Here is a 22,291-nt window from a genome sequence, read left to right on the forward strand (position 1 = left end):
TCTCAAGGTCACTGTCCATGGTTACCCTCCCCATAGCCTTGAGGACTCCTAGACATCTGAGCTACTCTCAGTAGTCAACTTGGAAAACATACAGCCCTACCTCATAGTGCCCCAAATGTTAATGTCTTAGATTGCTCTAATTTTCTCATAAAGAATAAATTGTGAACATCCTTGAAATATACTTTTGAGATCATTTGTGATTAATTCCCTTGAATAAATACCTGTAAGTTGAGTTACTGGGTTTAGAGTATGAGTGTTTTTGTTTTTTTTCTCTTCCTTTTTAAGACATACGATCCCTACTGCCAACTGGTATTCCTCAAAGTGTGCCAACTTGGGCCAGCACCAATAGCTTGGGAGAAGCCCCATTCCCCTTTCCCTGGATAGAGTCTCCCTTCAAGATTCGGTGTGTCCCACAGCATATCTCATTAGTTAATGTATGCGTCTCTGGTTCCTGCTAAGTTGATATTTTCATGTCTGCTGACCATATTAGTTCTTCTTTGGTGAACTATCTATTCACAATCTTTGCCCATTTTTAAATTTAGATGTTTGTCCATGAATCCCAGAGTGAGAACCCTTGGTCTGTACTATATGTACATATTTTAAATGAGAAAGGAAGATTGTCGACTAAAATTCTCAGTCAGATTTCAACGTGAGAACTTGGAAGGGATAAAATTCTGAACTTTGATCTCTGATTTTATGATATTGGATGGCTTATCTGCCATTTAGAAATGCTCCATAATTTTGATAGAGAGAAGTTTAAATCCATTGGCCACATTAAGTTTGGCGACATTTCTAGGGGTTTTACTTAAGTACACAAACTGGAATGTGAGAGTTCAATATTTTGGCTTATTAGAAGCACACACTGTATTAAACACCTTCTACTTGAGAAAAACATGAAGTGCCCCATGTACATTTTGGCACTTAATGTCATGAGTAACATCAGTCTTACAAATATCACTGTTGCTTTAGGTATCTGTGCCTGGAAAGGAGTTAAGACACATTTTCCCCTTTCTGTTTGTTTGCCAAGTGATGTTAAATCAATAATAATATTGATTTGGAAACGGGCAAAGCCATGAAGTGACCATTTGCAACAAAAATAAGTTATAATTTAGCTTTAAACTAATATTGTGCAATATAATCCTACAGATGAGGTTGAAAACCTCTTTCTACTTAACAGGAAGTTTATTTCAGGAGAGGAAACTTGACATGGATCTTACTGATTTAAAAACTTGGGCAGACAGGAAAACAAGATGTAAAATGTCACATTCTCTGCCTTTTCAACCTGAATGCCTCCAGTGGTCACATCCAGGTGTTTGTGGCTATAGGAAGTATCTTAAATAGTTAATGTTGTATTCTTGTGTTGACTTATACATCAGACCATGTGATTGTTCATCAAAAATACAGAATTGATGAGGCTCATGGACATAGCTAAAAGTGAAGTAGTTACGAGGGGGAGGTGGGTTGGGGGAGGGGAGTAGAGAGCGACAAATATATGGTAACAGAAAGTGATTTGACTTTGGGTGATGGGCACGCAACACAATCAATAGTTCAAATGCTATAGAAATATTTACCTGAAACCCAAGTACTCTTATTGATCAGTGTCACCCCATTAAATTTAATTTTCTAAATAAAAATTTTAAAAATACAAAATTGGGGATCAGTCTTAGAAATTTGTTACTGTATTTTCATCTTCCTATAGTGAATGAACATCTTTTTTATTTTGAGATCTCAGCATATTCTCTTTCTTCTAAACATAGACACCACAAGTAAGTATTTTGTATCTGTTTATTTTCCTTCAAGGAGAACACAGTTTTTGTCCATATTATCTGAGCTCTAAGACACGTGCCAGACACACATAATTGTTTGGTGTGTCCAGGAATGCCCATGATACACTTCATTTGGTTGGGTTGCTGAGTCAGTTGCATTAGGTGGGTTTTATCCTTACCCTAAGTAGTTATGGAGGTGTGGACAGTATGGACTGTATTCAAATCTCTCATTGATAAGGCAGGGTGTGAATTATACAGTGAGCCTGTTAATTTTGATTGAACCCCACATATTACTGTGTGCTCCCCCCCCTTTACTATACCATAGAGCTTTAAAACAGTCACCAGCCTGCCCTTTCTTTATTTAACCTTTTTGGGGATGGCTCTTATTGTTGAGTTGGCATTATAGCTGATTGGCACAAACAGACATGTTTAACAAGGTAGCTCAGGAGGATAATTCCTGTGAATCTATTCATCTGTGTTTGTGGCTGGGTAAAAATCTCAAATTGCAGCTGGAATGTATGCTTTGTGTGACTGTGTGTTGTGTTTGATTTCAATCAATTGGAAAATTAATACCAGTGCAATGCATTGTTATCAACATGTCTCCTATGTGTGACCTAAAACCATACCACTAGTTCATCGGTCCCCCAGTGTGGGTTCAGAACAAATTAACCTTCAGGGTAGAAATGCCAAAGCTCTCCACAACCAGACCACTCTGTTGGTGTGGGACAGGGGGAAGGTTTATCATGAGAGGACAAAGCAAGTTGCGAAATTGTTCCATATCTCAGCCAGTTAATTATGGTGGCTTCTTGGCATGTATGAAAGGAGAACCGAGAATAACATCAATAGTGATTATTTTCTTTCATTATTCTGTGCACCTGCTATTGAACATTACAGAGAGAAGAGATAAACAAAGGCAAAATTTTGAAAAAATCTACAGTCTCAAAGCATGCTTTGTCTATCTTTTCTATCTGATGGGTGAGGGTGGGGCAGGGCTGACACCAAATTTTTAGATCTATTTTTAAACTTTGAGGACAACTTTTATAAATATGAGCTGCTGCTGCTTTTTAAAAAATCCCTTTCTACTCTAAAAATAGTTAGCTGGGAAAAAGTTTGTGAATTGTTTATTAAAGTGAGACTCAGAAATTAAGCTGAGCATGTTTCCTTGTAAATAATCACCTGGCAGTTACTGTCTGAAAGCAGATATGGCTTCTTAGGAAGGAAACAAGATTTCTGAGATGCTAATGCCAATATAAGAATGTAGAAGAGCCCTCGCTGGGTAGCTCAGTTGATTAGAACATTGTCCAGATATGCCAAGGATGCAGGTTCAATCCTAGGTCAGGGCACATGCAAGAAGCAACCAATGACTGCATAAGTAAGTGGAACAACAAATCGATGTTTATTTCTCTCTTCTTTCCTCTTTCTCTTTTTCTAAAAAAAAAAAAATATGCAAGAAAATTCTCCCTTCTGGCCTTCCTTTTCAATTTTTTTTTTTTATCACAAAATTGGTATGTTAGCCTTTTTGGGAAGGCGTTTCATTCTCCCAGGCAGAATGAATGACCCCTGCTTCTGTTCTTATCAGTACCCTTAGTCATAATTTTGTCTCTTGTAACACTTGTATTGTGTTATAATAATCCCTAGCACTTACTGTATGCCAAGCACTGTTCTAAGCTCAGTTCATGTATTATTTTATTTAGTTATAATAACCCTGGAGTTAAATACTGCCATTCTTCTTCTTCTTCTTCTTCTTCTTCTTCTTATTATTATTATTATTATTATTATTATTTTAAGTGAGAGAAAAAGAGATAGTGAGACAGACTCCTGCATGCACCCCGACCAGGATCTACCTGGCAACCCTGTCTGGAGCCAATGCTCAGACCAACCAAGCTATCCTCTGTGCCTGGGGCTGATGCTCGAACCAACTGAGCCACTGGCTACAGGAGGGGAAGAGGAAAAGAAGGGGCAGAGGGAGGAGGAAAGAAGCAGATGATCATTTATCTTGTGTCCCCTGACCGGGAATTGAACCTGGTATGTCCATACGCCAGACTGGTGCTCTAACCACTGAGCAAAACCGGCCAGGGCCCATTATTCTTATTTTAAAGATGAAGTAAGCTGTCAAAGATGTGTATATCCCAATTCCCAGAACCTGTGAATATGTTACCATATGTGGCAAAAGGGACTTTGCAGCTGTGAGGCTCATAAAGCTCTTAAGATAGGGAGATTTATAATCACTAAGGTCTTTATAAGAGGAAGGCATACAGGCAATGAAAGTAAAAATAGATAAATTTGACTACATCAAAATTTGAAACTTTAGTGAATCAAAGGACTTAGTCAACATAATGAAAAGAAAGTGGAATATGAGAAAATATTTCCAAATTATGTTCTGATAAGGAGTTAATATCCAGAATAATACAGAAATCCTATAACTCGTATTGATCAATGTCACCCTGTTAAATTTAATTTTCTAAATAAAAATTTTAGAAAAGAAATCCTATAACTCAAAAACTAAAACCAAAGAATCTGATTAAAAATGGGCAAAGGATTTCAGTAGACATGTCTCCAAAGAAGATTGATAGTTAGTCAACAAGCATTTGAGAAGATGCTCAACATCACAAATCATTAGGGGAATGCAAATTAAAACCACAATGAGATAGTATGACCTCATACCCATTAGAATAGCTACCATTAAGAAAAACCCCACAAAACCCAGAAAATAACAACTGTTAGTGAGGATGTGAAGAAATTGGAAATTTTGTACACTATTGGTGGGGATATAAAATGGTGTGGATGCTATTGAAAACAGTATAGTGCTTTCTCAAAAACAATAAAAATAGAATTACCACGTGATCCAGCAATCCCACTTCTGGGTACACATCCAAAAGAATGAAAAGAAAGTAAGTTCCCAAAGAATAAACACCCATATTCATAGCATTATTTGCAGTAGCCAAAAGGTGGAAGCAACCCAAATGTCCATCAATGGACGAATGAATAAACAAAAGTAGTATATACATACCAGAGAATATTATTTAGCTTTCAAAAGGAAGAAAATTCTTATATATACTACAATATAGGTGAACCCTGAGGACATTATGCTAAATGAAATTAGCCAGTCACAAAAAGAAAAATACTGTATGATTTTATTTCTACGAGGTTTCTAGAATAGTCAAACTCAGAGACAGAAAGAACGGTGGTTACTCGTAGCTGGGGGAAATGGAGAGTGGAGAACTGTAATTTAATGGGTACAGAGTTTCAGTTTTGCAAAGGTGAAAATAATCTGGAGATAGGTTATACAACAGTGTGACAACTGGACATTACTGAACAGTACACTTAAATATGGTAAATTTTATCTTATATGTATTTTACCACAATTAACATTAAAAAAAAGAGGATGGCAGTAGGATCATACCATGGATGGGAGCAGAAGAGGGAGAGAGAAGCTTTGATGATGCTACACTGTTAGCGTTGAAGATAGAGGAAGGATTTACAAGCCAAGGAATGCAGGCAACGCCTAGATGCTAGAAAAGGCAAGGAAACCCTCTCTCTTAGAGCTTCCAGAAAGAACTTAGCACTGCTATCACCTCATTGTTAGCCCAGTGAGACAGTTTCTGGACTTAAGACCTCCAGAACTTTAAGAGAATAAATTTGTGTTGTTTAATGTCTCCAAGTTGTTGGTAATTTGTTACAACTGTGATAAGAAACTAGTACACAGACTGTTGAGTATATGGAGGCGAGTACTGTAAAGCCAGAAGTCAGGGCCAGGGCCACTATCACAGCAGCCTCCTGGCCCATGCAGGTTCGCATTGTATTCGGACAGTCGGTAAAGAAACAATGGAGCCAAAAACTGATAGGCCATTTTCTTTAATCCTAGCTTGCACCCGGCGGGCAAGTAAAAAACTACACACTGGGCTCCAGAACCCACTCACATTCAGTGCTCACAAAGCCACTGACTTATCCGAGTTTCCTAGAATCAAAGGTTTCTAGCTCACCAGCCTTATTCTCCTCAGTTCCTGTAAAGCCAGAAGCCATGGCCAGGGCCAGCATCACAGCCGTCTGGCCCATGCAGGTTCGCATTGGATTCGGACAGTCGGTAAAGAAACCATGGAGCCAAAAACTGGTGGGCCATAGTCTTTAATCTAGCTTGCACCCGGCGGGCAAGTAAAAATACACACTGGGCTCCAAAACCCAGTCACATTCAGTGCTCACAAAGCTACTGATTTATCCGAGTTTCCTAGAATCAAAGGTTTCTAGCTCACCAGCCTTATTCTCCTCAGTTCCCCATCTCCTTCCTTATCCCAGATACAAACTCTGTACAAACTGGCATCTCACTCAGCACTCTGCCATCTTGGCTGCTTTTCCTGGCCTTCTCCACGTGGCCTCCTCCCACTGCTGGCTCTACTCTCTCTGCTCTCTCATGCTAACCTCAGGAACCAAGAAACAAACTCCCGCTCCATTCCTATTTTATAGTGTAGAAATCCAAACCCTTAATCCAATATACATAATAGGGAAGTCTCTAATACAAAGTCACTTCTCTGAGGCATGATAGGATTGTACCACCTTACACCAAAAAGGGTAGGAAAGGCTTAATCCCAAAACCAAGCCCCAGGCTACAAGGATTCTCCCTGCCTTTAGCCCACCCCAACACACATTAATATCACCTGGGCAATGGCCTCTTTAACAAAGTGAGCATAATACATTTTATCTGCCCAACAGTTCCCCATCTCCTTCCTTGTCCCAGATACAAACTCTGCAAAAACTGGCATCTCACTTAGCACTCCGCCATCTTGGCTGCTACTCCTGGCCTCCTCCACGTGGCCTCCTTCCGCTGCTGGCTCTATTCTCTCTGCTCTCTCATGCTAATCTCAGGAACCAAGAGGGCAAACTCCCGTTCGGCCCCCATTTTATAGTGTAGAACTCCAAACCTTCAATCCAATATACAAAATAGGGAAGTCTCTAATACAAAGTCACTTTCTGAGGCATGATTGGAGTGTACCACCCCACATCAAAAAGGGTAGGAAAGGCTTAATCCCAAAACCAAGCCCCAGGCTACAAGGATTCTGCCTGCCTTTAGCCCACCCCAACACACATTAATATCACCTGGGCGACGGCCTCCTCGTGTTATCTTTAACAAAGTGAGCATAATACATTTTATCTGCCCAACAAGTACCTTTTGCGAGGTCACTCAGTGGCTGGAACTTTGATCAAGAGCTGGTACGAATGCTCACTCTGCTCACATTTCCAGCCTTGCTAGGTGGTGAGGCTCTAGAGAGCAGGGCCATCTGGTACCCCACTGCGTGACATAGTGCCTGGCACATAGTATGTACTTAATGGCTTTGAAAGGATTGAATGATGATGTATGGTTGCCTTCTCTTCTGTTCCCCTGCTGCTCAGTCTGGGAAGCTCTAGGGTTAAACCTCGGAAAGGTTTTGTTGTTGTTTAAAGAAATTTTCCTTCCCTGCCATTGTAGGGTGGGTGAGGAGTAGTGTCCTTGAGGTTTTAATGTCACTTGTGGGAGCCTCTGGGTCTTAGTTGTTGAGTCCCAGGACAGAATGGGGAAGTTGTGCTTACTGCATGCCAGCCAGGGGTCAGGTTCAGTGTCAAGGTCAGAAGGAGATGAGGATTTTGTTCTTGGGAGAAGACCAGCAACAGGTTTTGAGAAGAAATGACCAAATTTAGTTGTGAGCTATTTGTCAATTCATAGTATTTATATTTAACCTGTTAATGTTAAACAAAGGCAGATGTTTCCAAGCCCAAATGGCAACTCTTGTCTTAGTTGCTATCAGTGGGCAGTTTTCCACTATGAAATACTTCCTCACCCTCAAACCAAAACTTTGGAAACCAGGCACCTAAAATCAGGCTTTGTAATTCTCCAAATGGGTTATTTTAAGTTCAGCTTCTGGGTGTTTCTTCTTTTTGGGAGGGTGGGAGGGAAGTGAGATGCCTTCCAATAGTATGCATTAACCCAGGGGTCCCCAAACTTTTTACACAGGGGGCCAGTTCACTGTCCCTCAGACCACTGGAGGGCCAGACTATAAAAAAAAACTATAAACAAATCCCTATGCACACTGCACATATCTTATTTTAAAGTAAAAAAACAAAATGGGAAGAAATACAATATTTAAAATAAAGAACAAGTAAATTTAAATCAACAAACTGACCAGTATTTCAATGGGAACCATGGGCCTGCTTTTGGCTAATGAGATGGTCAACGTGCTCCTCTCACTGACCACCAATGAAAGAGGTGCTCCTTCCGGAAATGCGGAGGGGGCCGGATAATGGCCCCAGGGGGCTGCATGCGGCCGAGGGCCATAGTTTGGGGACCCCTGCTGATTAACCAGTTCCATAAAATAATTGTTTTTTCTTTTTAAATAATCTTAGAGTTGAGAAGGCCTTTGCAAATCATGTTACAAATCTAAGAAAATCTCAGGGAAAAGATTAGATTTTGCCAAATAAAAATTAGAAACTTCTGTATGCGAAGAAATAGAATTGATAAAGTAGCCAAGTGACAAACGAAAGAAAAATTCTGCAACATATATGAAAGACCACAGGACCACAGGATAATTCTTTAATATTCAGAGAGCTCTTGGAAATGAAAGAGAAAGGCAAACGCTCTGTAGGAGAACTGACAAAAGACAGGAGCAAGCAGATCACAGGAATAGAAGGTCAGATGGATGGTAAGCATATAAAAAGCCGATTGACCTTGTTTTTAGTAATTTAAGAAATGAAAATTAATATAATTTTCTGTCATCAGGTTGGCAAATATTAAAAAGTTTGAAGATACCCTATATAAAGAAATTGGCACTCTTTCGTGCTATTGGTGGGAATGTAGTTGAGACATACTGTTTGGAGGCCAGTTTGTCATGATCTGTTAGCAGTAACTATACACCACGTGTTTGACCTATAAATTCCACTTTCGGGAACTTGTCCCACAGTTACACTTGTGTGTATGTGCGAAGTTACAGACCAGTGATGCTCAAGGTAGATCAAAGCAAACCTGACATGCTAGCATATAGAAAGGCTGGGGCATGGGGGGGGGGAGAATAAGTGAGCAAAACCCTCAACTACCATTTAGGTAACAGGTCATGTCTAGAATTGACAAAGCAAAAGACAGCAATGCATGCACATGTTTCAGAAGTTACAGCAGCGAATACTAGAACCAACAGCTTGAACTGAAAAGTGACTGTCTCCAACAAGGACGTGAGGAGGAACAAGGAACTCCTCATACGTGTCTTTTAGCACTGTAACGTGTGTGTGTGTGTGTGTGTGTTACTTTAGCAGTGGTGATATTGAATATTGAAGTAAGAATATGCTATAATTAATTTCCTTATATAACTTTTTATTTTCCCTACAGATAATTCTTTTTTTGTTTGTTGAGTTATCCCAGGACATCCTAATCTTCTAATGCCTTGAGCTAAAAAGCTCTGTAAAATGCCTCTTACTATCTCCCCCCTTCTCCTCCAACTCCTCAGAAAAATACCAACACGTTCCAACCAGAACTGGTTGCTCTTGAAGCTGCTGCCCAGAAAATTGTCATAACCTCTCTTATTACTGACTACCCTGCGTCTTGGTTTCTACCCTCCCTTGTTTCACTCATTGATTTGTTGAAACACACTCTCCAGTAGCTTTCTGAGAGAGAGTGCATGGAAGGCAATTTTTTGAGACTACTGCCAGACCAACCACAGTATGTGTACTAGGATGTTTTTCCTTTTTCTATTCACCACTCTTCAGTACCTGGCCCATGTCTATTGGCAGGTGGGGCTCCCCCTCCTGCTGATGGAGCCCGATGGCCCTGGGACCCAGAGCTTGTGCTTTTATCCACAAGATCTCATTTGATCTTCAAAATATTTTAATCTCCCGTTTTATAGCTAACAAGTGTGAGGCACCAAGGTTACACCCTCACCAGTGTTAGAGCCAGAACTTGAACTCAAGTGTCAGCTGCCTGAGCCAGTGTTGCTCTTTCCAAACCCAGCTGTTCCTTACTGGGAAGAGAAATAAGAGTAGCCGGCCCTGAGTGATAAGTGCCAAATGTGTGGCCACGGACACAGGGTGCATCTAATTATGAGTGCCCACCTGTGTCTGATTCCTGATGCCTTGAGCTCTAGTTCGTCTTTACTAGAAGTATCTTCCAGTCTTACTGACTGTGCGTGGGCGAGAGAGCGAGAGAGAGGGCTTTGAGCTCCTTGTGATAATTAAAATGCTCTGCCTATCATTCATATCAGCTCAGTATGATTATTTTTATTGCTACAGTATCTGTTTCCAAGAAATGTAAGAATTTCACTCCCCTCTTCCCACTCCTTTTGTAATATGAAATGCCTCATTACTTAGCAGTTTTCTGCTGATTGTACAGTTTAGCATTTGATCTTTTTGTTAACCACAGTCAGGTGACCACACATAGGGTAATTAGATTAACCTGCCCCTCCTCTTCTTTACTGAAACGGTATAAAATCTGGTATTCTGTTGGCACATGCTTTCTTTAGATTAATGATCTTGGAGTTGCTGCATGGAAATTTACATAGCTCCCTACAGCTCTGAGAAATGAAAATGCCCAGCTGTCTAAAAGCTTTAATCAGGAAATGAGTATGAAATGGCATTGTTTTGTCATGGCTTGGAATAATTTATTCTTGACAATCGAGTTATCCTGATGGAAATGTATATAAACATTCTTTCAACATCCAGTAAACAGGTGCTTTGTTGTTGTTAAAAATTCAAGCATTTCTTTACTTGGGAGCAGCTTTGGAATCACTGGTCACTTCTGAAAGTTTATTCTGTGGTCATTTTCCTTGTCTTTCCTCTTAAGTGGCAGTTTGGAAGTTGGCCTTTTGGAGCAAGCCAGAAGCATTAGGAGCATACACATTGGGTGGGTGGGAGGTAGTGTGACTGCCTCTGCCACAGGACTGCTGGGGCTGGTCCCCTCTTGGGACCCACTCCCCTCATCTGTCAGAGAGATAGAATAGTGTCCCCTACTCTTAGTGTGGCTATGAACATTAAATGAATTGCTGTTAATAGTAAGTTTGTACTTACTATTAACCTTCACCCTTTTTGCTCTATAAACCCTTAGAACAGTGCCTTGCTCATACTATACATGATTGCAGCTAACTCCATAATTTTAGGAGATCCAGGGAAATGAAAAATATATTCAGTTTCTTTTTAGATGTAGAAGATCCTATTGCATTTACATTTTTCTATTAGCTTATTAGCCTTAGAAGCAGTTGTGATTGTAGAAATTAAAATTGAGTTAGACACGTGCTTTCCTTTATACATGGCACATAGTAGGCACTCAGATGTCTGTTAAAGAAGTGATAGAGCTGATGACAAGAGCCACAGTTTATTGAGTGCCCGCTGGCTACCATTTATTGATTGTCTGGGGTTGAAAGAGAAGTGGGACCTATTCTTTACCCTGCAATGCTCACAGAGTAGCTGAGAGAGAAGACTTATGGACTCATGGCTAGAATACCGGGGTTGGTGCTGTGACAGGGATTCTAGCAAGGGACCCAGGAGCACAGGCTCTTAATCCCCATCAAAGCTGTCAAAGACAGCAGAAATGACTGTTGGACCTCAGTTGTCCCTTCCTTTTCTCTCTTTCTCTTTTTTCCTCCAAGAGCAAGTGGCTTACCTAGCGCCTGATCCAACAATTCCTATGTTTCAGGTAGTTCAGGTAGCACTGCTTCATGGAGTAGGTGTGATGGTATCTTAAACATCTGAAAATTTTCCCAGAAGACACTGATGGAGAAAGTGCCTACTTCAAGGGAGCTCAATTTGAGATTGTGTAATGAACCCTTTGGAGCATAATTAACCAATCTCAACCTGTTTAACTCTTTTTTTCTTATTTTTCTCTTTAAAAATTTTTAAAAATTATAGTTGACATACAATATTACTAAGTTTCAGGTGCACAACATAGGGGTTAGACATTTATAGAGTCCAGTGCCCACCTGTCACACTACGTAGTTATTACAATATTATTGACTGCGTTCCCTGTGCTGTACTTTACATCCCCATGACTTATTTTATATCTTGAAGTTTGTACTTACTATTAACCTTCACCCTTTTTGCTCATTCCCCCACCCCTTCCCATCTGGCAACCATCAGTTCTTTGTATCTATGAATTGTGTTTTGTATTTTAGATTCCACATTTAAGTGGAATCATATGGTTTTTGTCTTTCTTCATCTTTCTTATTTCACTTAGCATAATATGCGCTAGATCTATCCATGTTGTCATAAATGGTAAGATTTCACTGAATGAATATCAGTGTGCTTTTATCCTTTCAAATTAGTATTTCGATTTCTTTTGGACAGATACTCTGAAGTGGGACTGTTAGATGATTTTTTTGAGGAATCTCCATCCAAACTCTTGGTACTTGACTCTGGACACCAAAATGAACTGTGTCAACCCATAATAAAACTGTAATTAAGATTTAATATTGCTGCTTTCTATGCATTTTGTTTTTCTGGGTTGTCATTTCATTAGTTTTATATTTCAAAAGTTTTGAATTTTGTATCACATAACTGAAAATAAAATCAGTTATTGGACCTGGTGTGATTTTTCCAACATCTTAGCTTTCCATTCTCCCCATCTTGATGAAATATATAGACTGAAGAGCTTTCTTTCAGCTGTGTGTGTTCGTGTATACTGCCATCATTGTGACCAGCAGCATTGCATTATTTATTTATTTATTTAGTGAGACGGGGAGAGGTAGAGACAGATTCCCGCATGTGCCCCAACTGGGATCCACCCAGCAAGCCTACTAGAGGGGATTCTCTGCCCATCTGGGGCCGTTGCTTCCTTGAAACCGGAACCATTTTTTTGTGCCTGAGGTGGAGGCCATGGAGCCATAATCAGCACTCAGGGCCAACCCACTCTAACGAGTCATGCCTGTAGTAGGGGAGGGGAAGAGAGAGAGAGAGAGAGAGAGAGAGAGAGAGAGAGAGAGAGAGAGAGAGAGAGAGAAGTGAGAGAACTGAGAGCTGGAGGGGTGGAGAAGCAGATGAACACTTCTGTGTGCCCTGACTGGGAATTGAACCCAGAACATCCACAGGCTGGGCCGATGCTCTACCACTGAACCAAACAGCCAGGGCTACATTGGGATTTTTAAAACTAGGAGTGGAAATTATATAGCCAAACCATATTAGGGGCCAATGTCAACTCTTCCTTGTTTGCAGAAAGAATAGCCGTTAACAATCTAATGATTGGAAAATAGTAAACATTTTAATTATTAAATTTTAAATTAATTAAAATTTTGTATAGCTAACACAGGCACATGGTACCAATTAAGAGAGACAAAATATATGCTTTCTTTTGGCCACCATTTCCCATTCCTGGAGGCAGCTTCAGTTATCAGTTTGTCATTCTGTACTATACAATGAAGCATGCACACAATCATGCAAATGCTGGCATACATTATTAGGATTTTCTACCTAGCAACATGGCTTGGCAGTTATCCTTATTCATACTTACAGACCACCTCATGCCTGGAGAGAGTCACATGGTTTAGATTTATCATGATTCATGTAACCAGTTCTCTACTGACACACATTTATGCTCTTTCAGACTTTTGCTAATTTAAGCAATGCCATAACAATTAATCTTGCACATATGTAAGTAAATTTGCAGCTTAAATTTCTAAAAGTGAAAACACTGAGTCAAAAGGCATAAGCATTTACATTTTTGATGGATAATTGCCACATTGCTTCCCACAGAAGTTGTACTGGTTTATATATCAATTTTTAGTCTCATTGGAAAATATGAGAGGGTATCTATCTCTACGCCATTGCCAAAATTATATTATCAAGTTTTTTATTGTTGCCAGTCTGACAGATAAGAAATGATAAAATATCTTGTGTCAGTAGAACTAATAAATTCACTCATTATTGAAGAGGTCCATTGAGAAACTTGATGGTATTTAATATCAAGAAAAAATGATATCTCATTATAATTTAAAATTTGTGTACATCCCATTCTATCTAGACTGACAACTTCTGTAGAGTTGTGTTGCTCTTCTCCAAACCTCTTATACTTGCCCTTTAGAGGAACGCTGGCTGTGTGCCAGGCACTGCACTAGGTGCGGTGCAAATGGAGACAGTATTGTGAGAGAGCCCAGATTCTTCAGAGAGGACTTGTGCTGTAAATGCTACAATTTTAGGTATAATAGCCAGAAGGATTTGGGGTTCTTCTGTGCAGTGAGCACTGCACAGATACTGTCAAATGAATCCCACTGTAATATACATTTCTCTTATTAGTGTGGTTAAGCATCTTTACATAGGGTTGATCTTTTTTTTTTTCCTATGAATTTTTCTTTGCTATTTTTTGTTGGGTTATTGATCTTTTTGCTGATAGTTGTAGAAAGAATTCTCTGTAAATGGCAGTATTCCCCCACTTTGGCTTTTTGTCTTCGTTAATGAATTTTCTTTTCTATATTGTATTTATAGTTTTCTGTAATTCATCAGCTTTTTGCTTTGTGGCTTCTGGATTGTGTCAAATATCCTTTATCACTCTAAGGCTGTAAAATATTTCTCTCATGTTTTCTTCTAGTGCTTTTAAGGTTGAATTTTTCAACAACTAAATTTATTTTGACTGTCTAATATATTCCCAATCTAATAAAGAAATAAATTTTGCTTATTTTTTTTTAAATTGAGGCACTGCATAAATTTTCATACTGTATCTTCTTCCTACCACTCTTAAGCCAGATATGTAACCTGTGGGACAAGAAATAGCTTGTGGCCTGACCGGGCAGTGGTGCAGTGGATAGAGCATTGGACTGGGATGTGGAAGACCCAGGTTCGAGACCCCGAGGTTGCCAGCTTGAGCGCGAGCTCATCTGGTTTGAGCAAAAGCTCACCAGCTGGCTCCAGCAAGGGGTCACTCAGTCTGCTGAAGGCCCACGGTCAAGGCACGTATGAGAAAGCAATCAATGAACAATTAAGGTGTTGCAATGCGCAACGAAAAACTAATGATTGATGCTTCTCATCTCTCCGTTCCTATCTGTCTGTCCCTGTCTATCCTTCTCTCTGACTCTATCTCTGTCTCTGTAAAAAAAAAAAAAAAGAAAAAAAGAAAAAAAGAAATAGCTTGTGAACCAGTGAACAAGAGGTGTATCATTGTAAGGACGATACAGATTTTCATGTTGTCATAGCTTTGGACTGTTTGAAAACATCATCTGTGGATAATTGTCCTGCTCATAACACTCTGCTAAATTGACCATTTACTTGGCAAATATTTATTAAGTGCTCACTAAAGAATATCCAAACAGCTGACTGGTATTCGCTTCCTTTGGTCCAATGGTAATAATCTAGATGTTTATCAGGAAATGGGCATTATATATAAAGATATAAAGATAACTGTCATGCAGGTAATTGTGTTGCATATCTAGCAACTGTGTTTTCTCTTTGGGACATGAAGGTTCCATTCTGAGCTTTGTCTGGTATCAGTACTTGCTGAGCTCATTGCAGCATTCATTCCTGTCCTGTAAGCCAAGAGCTTCTAGCCTGGGCTTCTGTTACCAGAGATCCTTGGGAGATAATACTGCAAATACATGAACTTCCAAATGTGCGGTTGAAAATTTACATAGAAACCTGACAATAGGTACATTATTACACTAAAAAAAACCCAAAAGACTTTTCTTAATAGTTTTGAGCCAAAAATATCTTGGTTATATTTATGAAGATATGTTAGAACACTTTTCTAAGCGGCAGCATATTTTCTACATGTAAGAAAGCCATTGTGGTATGAGACATCGATGTGGGTTCACTGTGTAATTTTTAGGGGAAATTATGAAATATTTCAAGCATTGGAAAAAGACAGAAACTGAATAACAAATACCCGTGTGTCCACCAAAGCACTTATCAAATCCTCATAGTTTGCCATATTACTTCAGACATTGCATATATATATATATATATAGACACATTTATATATATATATTTCCTTTACAGTTCTCTCTAATGATCTGATGAAGTTACATTTTATGGTTCAACAGCATGGGCATTTTTTAAGAATCTTAATAATTATATATATATATATTTTTTTGTATTTTTTCTGAAGTGAGAAGCGCGAGGAGGCAGGCAGACAGACCCCCGCATATGCCCGACCTGGATCCACCTGGCATGCCCATCAGGGGGAGATGCTCGGCCCATCAGGGGCGTTGCTCCTCGGCAATGGGAGCCATTCTAGTGCCTGAGGCAGAGGCCATGGAGCCATCTTCAGTGCTTGGACCAACTTTGTTCCAATGGAGCCTTGGGTGTGGGAGGGGAAGAGAGAGATAGAGAGGAAGGAGAGGGGGAGGGGTGGAGAAGCAGATAGTCATTTCTCCTGTGTGCCCTGGGCAGGAATTGAACCCAGGACTTCCGCATGCCATGCCGACTCTCTACCACTGAGCCAACTGGCCAAGGCCAAGATATATATATATATAGAAACAGAATCTTACAGATACAGCTGAAGCTCCCCTGGTGCTCCACTGTTGCTTTTAGCATACCTGCGGTGTCTTCCCAGGTGTTTGGAGGCTGACGAGCCTTTTGTGAACAGATGCACACACTGGGAAAGCACAGTTCTGCCAGAAGACAATGGGCAGCTGTTCCTCAAACCTACCTTTTGTGTGGGGGTGGGCAGGAGTAGGTGATGTGCTAGTCTAGGATTCTGTTGCTATTCAAAACTCTCTTGATCAGTAGATTTGGTGTACAGGGTTTTTTTTTTTTTTTTTTTTTTTTTTTTTTTTTTTTTTTTGTGATTTCCTTTTATCTCCTGCCAGTGATAATTTTGCAAAGGTTTTCCATGAACTAGTGTAGGGGCACAGCTGTGATCCCACAGCCACATCGGGCTCTAGAACTACCTTATGACCCAGCAATCCCTCTACTGGGTATATACCCCAAAACCTCAGAAACATTGATACGTGAAGACACATGTAGCCCCATGTTCATTGCAGCACTGTTCACAGTGGCCAAGACATGGAAACAACCAAAAAGCCCTTCAATAGAAGACTGGATAAGAAGATGTGGCACATATACACTATGGAATACTACTCAGCCATAAGAAATGATGACATCAGATCATTTACAGCAAAATGGTGGGATCTTGATAACATTATAAGGAGTGAAATAAGCAAATCAGAAAAAAACAAGAACTACATGATTCCATACATTGGTGGAACATAAAAATGAGACTAAGAGACATGGACAAGAGTGTGGTGGTTACCAAGGGTGGGGGGGGAGGGAGGACATGGGAGGGAGGGAGGGAGAGAGTTAGGGGGAGGGGGAGGGGCACAGAGAACTAGATAGAGGGTGACGGAGGACAATCTGACTTTGGGCGAGGGGTTTGCAACATAATTTGATGACAAAATAACCTAGACATGTTTTCTTTGAATATATGTACCCTGATTTATTAATGTCATCCCATTACCATTAATAAAAATTTATTAAAAAAAAAAACAAAACAAAACAAAAAAAAAACAAAAAGAAAGAGGCCAGGAAGGCTGAGGAATGATGCCTCTTTCCCCTGCCCTGCATGTACCCTGACTTGAGGGGCCCCTGCCCAACAGGTCCAGTGTTTCTGGCTGGTCAGGGCAGTACTGACCCACATCTGGTGTCAGTGTCACAGCCTGCTCCGTGTGTCTGTACTGTTGGTGGCAGGAGAGAAGGAAATCCTGCAAGACGTGAGGAAAGCAGCCGAGGTGGAGAGGAAGGACGCTGTGGTGGGACACGCAGCTGATTGTGTCAGTTGGAGGAGATGTCCCCGGGCTCACCCACTGGTAGGGTGCATCTGGCATGTTCTGATCATTCATCTCCTTAACGTTTATCTCAGAAAGCTTTTCACCCCCTGAGATGAATTTTAAAACACCTGAGCACTAGCTTTTCATGCCTTTTTTTTTTTTTTTACCTTCTAGGATAAAATATGAGCACATTTTGATTTAAAAGAATGTCTTCTGGTTTAAACGTTTATGTTCTTTGAAATTGAAATAGCACAGAGTGAAGTGCAGAGATCTTAGAAATACAGTTCAATGAATTTTTAGGTGTGTGTACACCTCTGCAACCGCCATCCAGACCAAATTATAGCACATTTTCATTCTCCCAGCAGGCTCTCTTGTACCTCGTGCAGTCAGTATCTTCCCAAGGGTAGCTGCTGTTTAGAGAGCTCTCACCGATGATTAGTTCTGCCTGTTGTTAATCTTCACATCAGTGGAATCATACCGTATGTCATCTTTTGGTACTGCTTCTTTCACTCAACATTCTGGCTGTGAAGTTTATCAGTGTTGTTAGGTGTGGTTCTTTTTATAGCGTTTGCTACTTAATGAGGACAATAATGACAGTAAATAATTTGTATACTGCTCTCCAGTTCAGTGATTCTGAAGATACTTCTTTGGTGGCATGAAAGCATTTAGCATTAGACTTCTTTTTTTTCTTTTTCTTCTTTTCCAAGTGAGAGGAAGGGAGATAGAGAAACAGACTCCCACATGTGCCCTGACCAGGATCCATCTGGTAACCCCTGTCCAGGGCCAATGCTTTCCCCATTTGGGGCCATGCATGCAACCAAGCTATTTTTAGCACCTGAGGCAGAGGTCTATGGAGCCATCTTCAGCACCTGAGTCCAATGCGCTTGAACCAATCGACCCATGACTATGGGAAAGGAAGAGGGGGGTGGAGGGAGAGAGAGAGAGAATGGGGAGGGGGAGGGGTGGAGAAGCAGATGATCGCTTCTTCTGTGTGCCCTGACCAGGAATCAAACCCAGGACATCCACACACCAGGCTGATTCTCTGCCACTGAGCCAACCAGCCACGGCCAGCATTAGACTTCTTTTGGAGACAGAAGAGCTGCTTAGAGTCTTTCAATATTGCCCCTGAGGTCGCAGGTGACCCACATAATAAATGATACCAGGACTAGTTCTGATTTTGTTGTCATTGCTGCTTTTAACTCATAGTATCATTCTTTCCATTTACTCTGAAGCCTGTTTCTTAACTTGGGTCAAGGTTGGCGGAAGACATAAAGGATGAGAGGAAGGAAGACCACAAACTGGACCTTCATTGATGTTTTACTGTATGGTATTTTGGTTTATTGAAAGAAATTATGGTCCCCCCAGCCCACCCCAGCACATGCATAGTGTGTAATGGATGGGGAGGGGAGTAGGAAAGTGGCCCACCTGGCTCGGCAGCCAGGCACAGTCTGGCGCCTCCACTTCTCAGAAAGCAGACTATGCTAGTTTAGCTCCCAGTTGCATACGAATTATGCACTTGCCCAATGAGGCTGTTTGCAGGCTGCTAAACGTGTCACAGAAGATTTTTGCTAGAGTGGTATTATTGGGGCTTTATGGCCTCCAGATGTGGGGGGGGGAGCATTTTGGACTCTGAACAGCATAGTGCTTTGGGAAGCAGGAATCATGTGAGTTCTCTCCCTTTACTCAGGTGGTCCCTGCCACACAGCTCAAGTGTCGATGCAGCATCAATACCTTGCTGATGGCCTCAATTTTTTACTGTACCTGCCGAGTTTCCACTGTTAAGGCATCAGATCTGAGATAAAGAGAGGCTGGGTTTCCTTTACTCACTGAAGAGTTTTGCCAACACCCAACTATTCTCTAGTGTCTTTAAGCATTGTGGTCATTGCTGATTTATATATGTGGGCATGTAGGATGTCTGTAAGCCCCCATGGCTCAGAAATCTGGCACAGAGTGTGATTCTACCACTGAGATCCAGGTTCTTAAGAAATGATTAAAAGTACAGGCCTAGTGGTCAAAAAGCTGAGTTGAGAGTTGGGGGCTAGGAACACTCAGACCCAGGAAATCCACCACCTGGATCAGAACCTCGGAGAGCTCCAGGTAGCCAGATACTGGTAGCTGGAGGCAGGCAAGAGTTACTCCAATGCCAAGTCCATCCTCCTCTGCAGCAAAGGGGCTTTTTTTTGTGTGTGGATGATAAGGGACTTCAAGGATTTAGCCTCAACACTAATGGGCGTGTAGATAAAGCTCTATATTGCATTCTTTAGTACTGCAGGGAAGTGAAGATTCCCACTGGAGGCACAGATGGGGTGATCTTGAGTCTCCTTTATAGCCATGACACCAGTTTTTTCCTGGGAGGTGAGGTGTAGCAGGAGAGCTCTGTGCAGTAAACGTTGGCAGGCAAGTATCTGTTTGAGTCCCTCTTTCAATTCTTTGGAGTACATACCTGGGAGCGGAATTGCTTGGGCATATGGTAGTTCTGCTTTCCGTAGCAGCTACACCATTTTGCATTCCCACCAACAGTATACAAGGGCTCTAATTCTCCACATCCTCATTTACACTTGTTTTCTTTTTATACAGAAAAACTCTAGCCATCTTGGTGGGTATGAAGGTGTATCTCATTATGATTTTGATTTGCATCTAGTCTTAAGATTATTTGCCATTTGTATATCTTCTTAGAGAAATGTCCATTCAAGTTATTTGCCTGGTATTCATGTTTTTAAGGCAGTGTGGGAGGAATGGAGGAAAACAGAGATTGAGGAAGTAGATATAGCCCAGCTGGGTGACTGGTTAGGTATGGGGGTTAACAGTGAGTTTTCCAGCCTGGATAGGTGGGTAGATGATGGACTGTCAAGCAAGATAGCTTCCTCTCTCTGAGAGAAGGGGCAGGATGGAGGGGAGGTGTTGGGGTTGGGGGGTTGTGTTGAGCCTGGTGTACCTGGGTGTTGTGCAGGCACAGAGCCTACAGGATTGCCATACCCATGTATCTGATAGGTTTCTCCAGAAAAATACAGGGCACATTTAAGTTTTGTCTCTTCCCTGCTTCCATCTAAAAACCAACTTAAGAAAGTTGGCCATCCTGACCAGGCGGTGGCGCAGTGGATGGAGCATCGGACTTGGATGTGGAGGACCCAGGTTCGAGACCCCGAGGTCGCCAGCTTGAGCGTGGGCTCATCTGGTTTGAGCAAAAGCTCACCAGCTTGAACCCAAGGTCGCTGGCTCAAGCAAGAGGTTACTGAGTCTGCTGTATCCCCATGGTCAAGGCACATATGAGAAAGCAATCAATGAACAACTAAGGTGTTGGTTGCAATGAAAAACTGATAATTGATGCTTCTCATCTCTCTCTGTTCCTGACTGTCTGGCCCTATCTATCCCTCTCTCTGACTCTCTCTGTCTCTGTAAAAAAAAAAAAAAAAAAAAGAAAAAAAAGAAAGTTGGCCATCATTAGGCTTCTCTATCCCGCAAATGTAAACAATCATTGTGGGGATGAAGGAATCTGGGATTTATGAACCAACCCCTCTCCTGGTGTCTCTGTCCTTAAATGCCTGCTTGATCATGTCAGGCCTTTCAAGTGCATGCAAGTGCTGCTCTGAAGCCTAGGGTGCGAGCATCCTTGACAGCCATGGCTTCCGCAGCCATCTTCAGTAATCACCCCGATCTCGCAAACATTTTGCCCCTCTCTGCCCCTTCTCCAACTGTGTGCCACTAGTTGTTGGTGCTGAACAAATGCTTGATGTCACCCACACTCAATGAATTTCTCTGAATCATTGCTTGGCAACACTGGATGCAATAGGTGGTGACCACTCATATCCACACTGCGATGGAAAGTGAATTTGAACAACTATTCCACTTCCAAAGAATCAATTGTTGGGGAATGAGCTCCCATGGTGGCTTGTTTTCTTTTTCTAGAGCCATAGACTGGCAGCCGCCACTAAGAAAGCATCCCGTCATGTGACTCAGGCAGGCAGTGTTTGCAGATTGTCCCTTGATGCCATCTGCCTGTGAAGCTTCAGAAACCCCCAGCAACTGCTGCTTTAGCAGGTGCCAGGCTGCTGAGGTGGGAGTCCGTGCACACATACATGCATGGGCATTGCTTTGTGCTGTGTTGGCCTGGGTGCCAGCTGAAACTCTCAACCCAGCACAGCGCCAGCCGCAGTCGCTGGTTTCCGGTGGGGCCCTGTTGAGGGAAGGAGGGAGGGAGGGAGGGAGGGAGGAGGAGAGGGAGGGAGGGCGAGGCTGTTGTGAACTGAGCCAGCAATTGGGGAATCAACTACAGTGACTCTGGTGTGTAGGAAGCTGCTAGGCAGTGGCTATGTTTTGACAAGCTTTTGTTCTTTTTTCCTGCCTCTGCCCAGGCCCAATAGTGGTCCCCTACCTAATTTACCATCTTCATGTTTATTTCATAGCAGTATTTCATACCATTTTCTTGCTCTTTCTGAAGAACGCCTCTCATCCTTGAGCGCTTCCTGCGACTCAGCCATGCATTGGGTCTAGCCCCTTAGCTTTCTTTTTCACTGAGTCATTATGATCGTGGCTTCATGCAAGTGCAGAAACCCCCTGATCCACAGCCACAGTTTGTGCGTTACTACTATCATTTCAGGCTAGGGATGCTTTTCAAAATATTTATGTAAATTATTAAAGTTATTTGAATTAATTGTATCAGACATTAGGCTTTAAAAATCCATATCTTAATGGAGCTTTAATATGAGACCTCCTCGAACAAACGTTTTCTGTGAAGGGCCAGGTATTTTAGACTTTGATCTCTCTTCCAACTGCTGAGCTCTGCTGCACAGCATCACGGCGGCTGTAGAAAATACTTCCCGAAACAAAGTTGGTTGT

General features: G+C 41.4%; 1 protein-coding gene across 8 annotated transcripts in view; it reads left to right on the forward strand.

Annotated features, from left to right (window-relative positions):
• SH3KBP1 (SH3 domain containing kinase binding protein 1) overlaps positions 1-22,291 on the forward strand; it is a 467,100-nt gene that overhangs the window by 233,824 nt on the left and 210,985 nt on the right. The window lies entirely within an intron of this gene.

The sequence above is a fragment of the Saccopteryx bilineata genome, chromosome X (assembly GCF_036850765.1).
Source record: "Saccopteryx bilineata isolate mSacBil1 chromosome X, mSacBil1_pri_phased_curated, whole genome shotgun sequence".
NCBI classification, from domain to species: domain Eukaryota; kingdom Metazoa; phylum Chordata; class Mammalia; order Chiroptera; family Emballonuridae; genus Saccopteryx; species Saccopteryx bilineata.